Here is an 11273-nt window from a genome sequence, read left to right on the forward strand (position 1 = left end):
AGTGCTCCTCCCGTACAGTATATGCCAACCTATGGATATTATCCGATGGGACCAATGCCAATGCCGTATCAATTTAATGCATCGCCATTAATGATGAACCAAAGAAGAATGCCAGTAGGGTCTCCTTTGCCGATGACGGTTTGCAATCCGACGCAGTCCCCTAGTTTTGGGTGTACTGAGATGGACACAGTAGGTCCTGATGCATTTGATGATGAGTCGGAGTATATTGCCTGTTTACCTCCAAAGAAGCGAAAACTGTAGAATATTTAACATTTTTATTATACTCTTAGTTAAACTCCGAAAATGCAATTTTTCGTGCTTTCATTTATTTTTAGTTCAGAAAGACATTATTTCGTGTTGTGCATTAAAACGGATAATCAAAACGTTAAAAAAAAGGTTGATCAGTTGAACTTTAAACAATGATAATTTGGATTTAATTATTTCAAAATGCAAATTTCAGTGATATTGACATCACGGAGTTCTTTATGTACAAGAAATATGATTGACCATAAGACTTGGTGAAACATTATTATTGTTAAAATTTGTTTTTAATTTTCTAGTTTTCAGTTATATTGATGTTTTCTTTGTTAGGAGAAAACCATCAGTTCCCTTGCGGGGCTTAAAATTATTCCCACTATGGCCTCCATTTTGTTGGGTGAAACCATCCAATGATACAATGATATAGAGATGCAGTATGATTGTTAAGAAACGACTATCAATACCCTCCCCCCCCCCGTAAAAATGTCTGGCTCGGATTTCAACATTTGGCAAAGTTCTTTTCGTAGTCTGTTCGGCAATATATAAGTTTTCATCCTGTCTGTGACAATTTCAGTTCTTACCAAGCAAAGCAAAATCGTAAATAATGCCCCTGATGCATTTCGAATGTTCGGATCGTAATGTACAAATATGGAGATGTAGTATGATTGTAAATGGGCCATCTATCAATCGGATAACAATTTCCTCCCCTAGCCCCACTGGTGAAATGCAATGTGCATGATTGTTAATGAGAAAACTATTTATGTCCAAGTCAGGAGCATCTCACCTTTGTAAGTCTTGTATTTATTTTTAATTTTAGTTTCTTGTATACAATTTGGAGTTTAGTATGGCGTTCGTTACAAGTATCACTGAACTAGTATATATATTTGCCCAGGGGCCAGCCGAAGGACGCCCCGGGTGCAGGAATTTGTCGATGGATTAAAGACCTGTTGGTGACCTTCTGCTGTTGTCTGTTCTATGGTCGGACTGTTGTCTCTTTGACACGTTTCCCATTTCCATTCTCAATTTTATATGGACACCAGAAGATGTGAGCAAAACATGTTTTTATATTAACAGTTAAACAGAACGCTTAGCATACTACATGTATGCCAAGGTGTGATGAAGTGCGAAATGGTTGCAAAAAGAATAGCAATGACCAAATATATAGTGTTTCGTCTTTTCGAACCAAATTAATGCACAAGTAAAACATTTATACATATAACAAGGTAAAAAAATACATCACCGTTGACACTAGCTATTATTATATGTTGTGATGTTTAGCATTTGTCACATATTTACAAAAAAAAAAAATTAAGCGCCTGATATGTGGTACATATAAAGATGTGGTATAATTGTCAATGATGCGACTCTTCCACAAGAGACCCAATGACACAGAAATTTAAATCTATATGTCACCGTACGTCCTTCAATAATGAGCAACCGCATAGTCCAATATTAAAGGCCCCGAAATGACAAATGTAGTTTAAACAAGAACTCTAATGACAAAATTTATGTAAAATCGATATAAACGAAAAACAAATATGCCCACATCAACAGACGACAATCACTAAATTCTGGCTCCTGGTTTGGACAGGCTCTTACAATTAGTATGTGGCGGAGTTAAACTTGTTTTGTTAGCTTTTTATTTTGTGTCAAATGTTTAACCTTGGTTTTGCTATTGACACGGAAGTTTAAGATTTTCCATACCCGATGAAATTTAATCTACAAATTCGAAGTGCATGTAGTGTACTAGACCGACATATATAATAGAATAGAATAGACAATTCTGTATTTCCCAAATTACAGGGCCCATAAAGGGCATAAAATCAGATACATTTGATTTACGTATAATTGGGTAACAACAACATATATACAGCACCAAGTCAGGAATATGACATCCATTCCTTCCGTTGATTGACCATATAGTGGAGCGTATGGTTTAGTTAGTTATTTAAGGCTTTCCTTTCTAATTGAATGTGTACCTTGAACAGTTTTTTGGATATTTTTGTCGTTTATTAATTATTGACGTAATCTTCTTCCTTTCTAAACATTTAAAAACAGAAATAACATGTCAGTGGCGAATACATTGAAGATCACTGTTTTTAAATGGAGACGTATGGACTGGTTGGAACACCTATTTTTCCTATTGTATGACCCCCCCCCCCCTTCAAAAAAAAAAAATTAAATACAAAAAAAAAAAAACTCGCACCTTTTGAGGCTGGATCCGCCTCTACATGTGCATGGGATCTAATTGACTTTATATCTCCGTGACGCCGTGAAAAGATATCTAACATTGATCAAACGTAAAACAAAAGACTTGAATAATACTTATACTTATACATTTATAAAATTTACACATCAAAACTAGAAATGCAAGGGAAACTCCCGATGATATGTGTAAACAAATACACATTTCACCCATTGATTCATTCACAAAACTCTTGCTATGTTTATCATGTGAGTTGTTAGCATGTGTGTCTGGGCGGAGCTTCAGCGCTTGAAGGTCGAATCAGGTTTGAAGCGACCAATGACAATGATCGTTTCTTTACGTGTCGATCCAATTAAGTTTTGTTCACTGATCGTGTCGTAGGACCATTCGCTAAACATGAGTGCATATGAGTATATTGCTATTTGTCTGTCTGGATTGTTAAAACCACAAAATCAAATATCGATGAATATGCAAGTTTTCAACAATCCAGGAGAATTGACATCCACGAAAAAATATAGGAACCCACAGTAAGATAGCTCCTCTCCAGGTTTTGATAAATTTTGGATATGACATTAGGAAGTTGTAAAACTTTATTCTTTGAATATGTTTCGAGCATACCATGCATGCTCAGCACCGCTTTTTATCAGGAATTTTATAATTTATGTCTTAAAATTCGGGTTTTATCCATTCTAATAGGTGAATTTTCAAGTTAATGAGAAAAATGCTTTGTTCACTAATTCAGCAATGCTTTAACTGTTGTGAATGTGAGCTCCCTTCGGCTATTAATAGAATCTAGATTTACATCATTCATTTTTAATGTAAGAGTTCTCCTTTCATTCAAAAGGTAGATTTTCATTTTTGCAGGTCACTTGACTAGAAAATGCATTCAGTGATAATGTTTGTCTCAATTTACACCTGAATTTCAGTTTTTTCCTAATTGCCAATCACTAAAATAAATGTCATTTGATACGTAATAAATAGTATTGTATGTAACTATCATATTCATGTTTTTATTTGACATTATGAAAGTACTATTGAGATCCAGGATTCTGACTTGAATAAACAGTGTTTGTAACACACATGGTTTTATCTGTTTCTTTCCCTTCTCTTAAAAGTATCTTTCAGTTTGAAACTACCTGACAATCATACTGAGTTCACACCTAATTTGAATTGGATTGACATTAACTAATTTGAATTAGTTTAATTCACATTTGTTGATGAACTAAATTCTTCTAAAATTGTACATGCATTATGTCTGTATAATTTGAATCACATTCACGTTGCATGTTTGCATGATAATGGATTCAGTATGAGTGAACTGTAGTGAATTGCAAGATCGATGCAAATTGTGACGTCAGTGAGTGTGCCTTCACGTGACATTATTATTTGTAAACAAACCGGCTCCTCATGTAACACGTGTCTGAATTATACATTCAAAGTGCATTAAATCTTTCAATCACTATTTTATGTTATTTTTGTGTCTGTTTTTAGGTTTGCATTAGTCAAAATAATTATGACGTCTGGCAAGGCTATTTCATTTTTTTTTCAGGAAGGCGTACTAGAAAAAAAATAAATAGCTTTGCCAGACGTCATAATTATTTGGACTAGGTTTGGGTATCAGCTGATCAGTAGTCCAAGTAAATTAGACATAGTGTCATTGTTCCTGTTCGGAGTTATGATTTTTCATATAGAATGAAATTCAAAACAGTGTAGCTGTGGCCATTGATTGACACATTAAAATCATCCATTGACTGGGACAATTAAGGTGAACGTTTGTATGTAACGACCAATGCTCACTATGTACTTTTTAAAGACACTTAAACTATGGGGTCACCAAAGGTTCTCAACACCTAAATAAAGTAATTCGAAAAATTAATCAGAAATAACACGATATTTTGATTTATATCAATTATATAAATCAAAACACAAAGGTTATTCCTGATTAATTTTTCGAATTATTTAGCTGGGCTCACTCGCTAAAAATTTTCATTACGGTCACTGGCAAATATTTCATGATTATTATGTGTAGAAAAGCCTATAATCAATACATGTGTGTGAGGAGTATAGTTATGAAGCTTCCTTTCGTCTGTAAAAAATGCCATCTATATAGGCCAAGTTAGGGAGGTGAAAAATCCAGAAAAAAAATATAACAGAACGATAAACAGATAATCAGGTTTTCTTCGCATAGATCCCTTAAAATATCCCCCACTGAGTACACAATTTGATTCACATTAGCTCATTAGCTGCACTCACTCGCCATTATGTTCATTGCGGCTCATTGGCTTATATGTAGAAAGCTGATAACGTACATACATGTACATGAGGGTGGTTAAGCCCGGTTAAGCCCTTTACTGTCGGCGTCAAATGGTCATTCTCGGCTACCTTTAGCTTCAAATTGGTTAAAATTTAACTGTGATTAGTCAAAATATCCTTAAGGTGATTTGTCAGATGTCTCAAATAATTATCATTACTGTTATTTTGGGAAAACAAATAGCGTGATTCGTCAAATTCAGCTGATGTTTTTATCGTCTGAAAAAAAGTGTACATTGTATCGTCATGTCTAAAAATTACTGTTGACTTCATTTGGCATGAATACCTCAATAACATACCCCAAATTTTACCCTCATACATGTACATGTATAGACTCAAGAATGCATTCTTAATAGCACAATAACCGATGAGAAGAGGATACGTATGTCAACCAAAATTTTGCAGCCACGTCAAAATGTGTGAGGACACCCTATCAAGCTTGCGTTTATGTTGTGTTAAAACTGTTTTAGGAAGCTGAAAAATACCAACAATAGAACAATAAATAGATAATCGATAATGTAAAATATCAATGGGTTGAAAAGCCAATGATCTACATACATGTACATGTATATACATAAATATGTCAACCATAAAATACAACTAATTATATTTACACCACAACTATTGGAAAACACCTTTATGTCTACATAACTTATCTCATTCTTGTCCATTCAACTGACAGAATCGGTGTAAATTTCATAGATATAGGAAGATGTGGTGTGAGTGCCAATGAGACAACTCTCCATACAAATAACAATTTAAAAAGTAAACCATTATAGGTTAAAGTACGGCCTTCAATGAATTCTTTAATAACATGTATCATCATGGACTATTCTTTAAACATTTATTCCCTCATTTCAAAACCGAAGCTTGAATGTAGTGTCTATCCTTGCCCCAACTGTTCAGGGTTCGACCTCTGCGGTCGTATAAAGCTGCCCCCTGCGGAGCAACTGGTTGTAACATGTACAGCAATCAAACATCAACCCACACCAAATTGAATGTAATTGAAAGACATCTAGAGGTCAATATACAGTCTCGAATAGAAGACAAAAAAGGAAAAATATAGTGAATTTTGGAGAATTTATGTTTATTACATGTACGTGCATTTGAAATATTAAAGATATATTGTTTCAATTTTTTTAGTTTTAGGTTCCACCTAGCTACCATTTTAGAAAACTGGGATTCCAATGCTAGTCTATTAGAGTGATATTTGATTTTCATTGGTTGTAGATAATTATGGCATCTTATTTTATCATGAAGTCAGATTTGAAAATGTCTTGGGGAATGAAGATGTAGTGAAGACCAAATGACAGTTTTAGTCTTGTATATGTACTTTAAAATTTTAGTCTCACATGTATATAATTATGTGTACATATATTACTGATTCAGTGGCAATGGTAAATAGACACTGACAAGTCTAAGATAACATTTTATAGTTTTGAATGTTTCTTCATCAGATGACTAAAATTAGGAGGAGGTGTGTTCTTATTTCTAACAGAGGGGCACTCAACCTATATCAATATGTGCATGAAGCAAATTGATAGTTGCTAGATCCTGAATGATTATACCACAATAAAGTTTTAACCTCTACATATATACTTAAAATACGATAAAAAAAAATCATGTCTTTTTCAGGACTTCTGAATCCAACCATGAAGTATGGAATGTTATTGAGATATGGTTTTGATCGATGGATGTTCATGAAGGACCTATAGTACAAAGTATATCACTGGATTTAGCTCTTTGTCTAAGTGTATTATTAAAGTACTTTGCTTTGAGCTCAGTTCATTGTTATGCAATTCATTCTTTGTGAAATAAAGATTTGACAGACAACTCTCATGTACAAGGATTTGTCAATGTAGTATCACCTCTATGTACAATGTAAGTATTAGGGAGATAAAAGCATCCTATTTCGATTTGAACCAAACATATGTCCATTGACCAAATTAAAAAAAAAAAAATTACCGGACATTGCTACTCCCATTACTAGCAATATGATGCTAGATTGTTTTAATACATCTGTACTGCCTACTGATGACTCGGTCCTGAGTGTAAATGGTCCTTCAAATATGTTAAAAAATATTATAAGGCCTATCTACAAATGTACATGTAGCCTAATTGATTTCATCATACATGTTCAACATTTTTCATTCATTTGTTAATTTGTTAATTTGTGTGAATTAACATTGTTACAGTAAATGTTAATTACTACACTTTCATACAAACAAATTCTGTATTGGTACATGTATCACTTATATTTGTATCCATATAACCAAAAAAAAAATGAAAAGGAATAATTTTGCAATACCTTTTGAATACTAAAACTTTTTAGATATTTAAACATATTAAGACTTATTAAGTAGATGTTGATAATATCCACTTGACATGCTTGAAATTCTATCAGATTACTCTTGGAGCAGTTATGAGTCTTCGAAGCATGATCACAAAGATTCTTTTGGTGAAATCATTTTCATATTGGTCAAAATGTTACTTTGCTTCGACCAGGTTTGGAGGAGATATAATAAAAAAATTGATAAAAATCAGCACAGAAGTTTACTTCCTTGCTCATCTAGCCCCAAGCAACATGTCAGGCATTGTCATTTAATACTAAAAACCAATAAATGTAATCTAATCTGAGGAACAATTTGACATTTTAACAAAAAAGTTTACTAATGACACTGATGATCCACCACAAAGTAATATAAATAGAACCATACAAATAGTAAGCAAAAACATATAAAATGATTGGTATGATTGCCAATGAGAAAAATTCTCCACAAGAGACCAAATCGACACAGAAATTAACAACTACAGGTCACCGTACGGCCATCAACAATGAGCAAAGCCAATACCGCATAATCAGCTATATAAAAAGGCCCGGAAATGACAAATGTAAAACAATTCAAACAAGAAAAATAATGGCATTATTTATGTTAAAAAAAATAAACAAAAAACGAATATGTAACACATAAACAAAGGACAACCACTGAATTACAGGCTCCTTATATCATGTTCTCAAATCTAGATATCATCTCCCATTTAGAAAAAATAAAAAAACATGAACAGATACACCTATTATGTGTTGCTCTCCTAGCTACAAAATGTATCCAAAATCAAAGATGTAGAACATATTCTATCATAATCATTTGGTAACTAATGCAATTACTGTTTCCATGCCTCATAAAAAAGGATATTAAATAAATAACACTCCAAATGCTCAGATTGGTTGTCATCGTGCAACACAGTTAATAACACCATATGAAAAACAAAACTCCTTTTGTCATACAGTAAAACACTGTCAAACATCCAAATATACTATCCACACTTATCTGTGTCCACACTTGTATATATATAATAAATAAGGCCGCTAGTTTTCTCGTTTTACATTGTCTTATCGGGGCCTTTTATAGCTGACTATGCGGTATGAGCTTTGCTCAGTGTTGAAGGCCGTACGGTGACCTATAGTTGTAAATGTCGGTGTCATTTTGTTCTTTTGTGGGTAGGTGTCTCATTGGCAATCATACCACATCTTCTTTTTTATATGATGAAAAGTTTGAAGAATTATGAATAATGTACCTTAACATCTGACTGGTGAAAATTTTTAAATAACGCAGTACAATCCGTAATATATATACATAAAAAAAAAATACAATATGCATTGCCCAGCGTAGATCAGCGTATCCCTTTAATTAAACAGTACCCCCTTCGGTATTATCATATCAATCCCTAGCCATGCAAACACATACAGACAACTTCAGCGGCTTTCGTCTACAGATAACGTTGTTTATTATTTATTTTACTAAAAAAAAAATATTTGTGAAAAAAATATCTGTAGACACGTGCCTACTGTACAGTTCCTAACGGCAGCTGTGCTCCTGGGAGTGTCTGTTCGTCCGGGTAAAATCTCTATTTGTCCGGCCATCCGTCTGCGCATGCGCAAATCTTCAATATCAATCAAAGATACCCTGGTATCCCGGCCAGATATCTAGCTGCGCGTCGTGTACTGATATGATTAGCCAGGACCCCAGGCTACAATCAAAGTGTAATGTGACGCGGAAAGTGTCCCGGATGAGGTGCCGGATAACAAACGCGCGTATGCAATAGACGTTTTGAGAATCGGAGATCGTGATTTATATTTAAAGATGTCATAAAGAAAGCAAGAGAGAATGTGATTTGCTTTTAACGAATTTCTATAGGAGTGATTCAAGAACAATAGCGCGTATACATGTTAACTGTGAGGAATAAGCCTGAAATCAAAGTGAAATCATATCCAACTAAGTTAGACATCACGTGACTCTTGTGACGTATTCTAACCGTCATTTTGTATTATATTTCCCCATATAAAATGCATAGATGCTTCAATAAAGCTTAATTTTCTCATAAACCTGACACGTTTTCTAAGTTTTTGCAAATCAATCCTTGATATTTAAACATATTTCTATCAAACAATGTTGGTTCTTACAGTTTAATTTTTGATTAAAGTCTGTCATTTTAGACTTGTAAAAACATGCACTTTTCTCGTCATTTCTCCGTTGCCTCTATGCTAAATTACCGATACCCATGTCTACTTGTACAACAAATGAAGAAATTCCGTACAAAAAAAACAAACTTTGCAAATCGATTAAGTATATTTAAACTTATATCTGGCGAAGATTACTACTTAAAACAGTTTAATTCCAAGTCAAAGTCTGTCAAACATCGATTTAAAAAAGGGAATTTTTCGGGATTTTTCAAAATGGCGGATAATGTATATGGAAATGTTGCATCAAATCAAGGATTTGTATAGTATTAAAGACTTCCTAGATTATATTAATATTTTCATGCAGAATCTCTGATGTTTCTGTTATTTTCTTTGGTGATATTTCGATATGATTGATTTCACAATTTCTTGATAAAAAAAAAATATTAAAGACTTCCTAGATTATATTAATATTTTCATGCAGAATCTCTGATGTTTCTGTTATTTTCTTTGGTGATATTTCGATATGATTGATTTCAAAATTTCTTGATAAAAAAAAAATATTATAAGTGTGACACGGGAACATTTATTTGACAGATATCCAGGATATACTGTTACCAGAAAATAGCTTGCAATAAAATTAAAATTAAATTTTTCTCTTCTTTTTTTAAAGGTGTTTTTCTGTATATTTTATCTTTCTTTAGAAAAATATTCATGCATCCCTTTTAGAACAAAAAATGTTCTTCGCATGAGAAAAAGAAACCCAATGCACCACAATTGATATAGATAAATATTCTATACCTTTAAAATTTCATCCCTTTACAGAACAGGTGAACTCTGACTTGGGTTATAATGTTCCATAACAATATATTGTCAGGTAGACGTGCAAACCAAAAGCAACCAGGTGACATTAAACATCCTGTGTACACATGCATTACCAGAGTTTAAATTTTGCGATATACAAAAGTTTTTACAAATGTACAAATATTCAATGAATCTTTAAAAAGTTTAACATATTATGTAAAAAGTAGTTTATTGTTAACATTTACAGCTTTTACATTAATGCTAGCAAGACAAATCTTTGTTTGGCTTGCTTGCTTTGCTTGTATCAATGTTTGCTCAAGCATGGCAATTAAGATAGGCGGGGCTTCAGCTTGTATACATCATACTTAAATTTTATTGGACGTTATGTAGGAGGTTAAGGACACTAAATTTTAAAACATCACAGGATGACAAATATAAAGCGCAATCGTAGAAATGGAAGTAAAAAAAAATGTATTTTTTTTTTCTCGAAGATATGCATTTTCATCATCCAACTTAAAAGACTGTCGTCAAGTACTTTTAGTAAAACAAAATAGCTATTCGAACACACCTACTCTGATTTTGCGATTCATTACATAGGTATTTCATTTGACCCATATATTTCATCTTTTAGTACTGTGATTTTGTTATGTTATAAAGTCAACTTTGCTATATAAAAATGATAGAATCTGAAGCGAGATGATGTATCAAATATTCTTGCTTTGTACGTTTTCAAGACAAAATATTCATCTCAAACACACCTTAACATAAGAAGGTGAACTCGCTTTTCTAATAAAAGGGATAAATTAAGTAGGGTGGAAATGACTTAATTCATCCCGTTTATTTATTATGTCCATTGTTATTGAATATTGCGCACATTGGATTAATTTTTGCTTGTAAACTTTCAAACTGATTATTCTTTGTTTATAGAGAAGGCGATAAATGCTTTCTGTAATGTTTACTATAGTAACATTTGCATAAGTTTTCAATTTATCTATTACATAGTTAAGCAGAACAATTAGATATCGAGTCGAAGTCATGGTTATCTATCAAGTTGGATGAAGAAAATGCATAACCTCCGATTTTTTTTAAATTACCACGGACGGAGAACATTTCAATCTATAAGTTCAGTTATTTCCGTGTCTGCCCTTCCGATTATGTGACTCAAGAAAAAAAATCAAAAAATTGGTAACAATTGTATCAAAAAGAGAAAATCGAGTGCACCTTCTTATGTTATTG

Source organism: Mytilus edulis, chromosome 7 (genome assembly GCF_963676685.1).
Source record: "Mytilus edulis chromosome 7, xbMytEdul2.2, whole genome shotgun sequence".
In the NCBI taxonomy this organism is placed as follows: domain Eukaryota; kingdom Metazoa; phylum Mollusca; class Bivalvia; order Mytilida; family Mytilidae; genus Mytilus; species Mytilus edulis.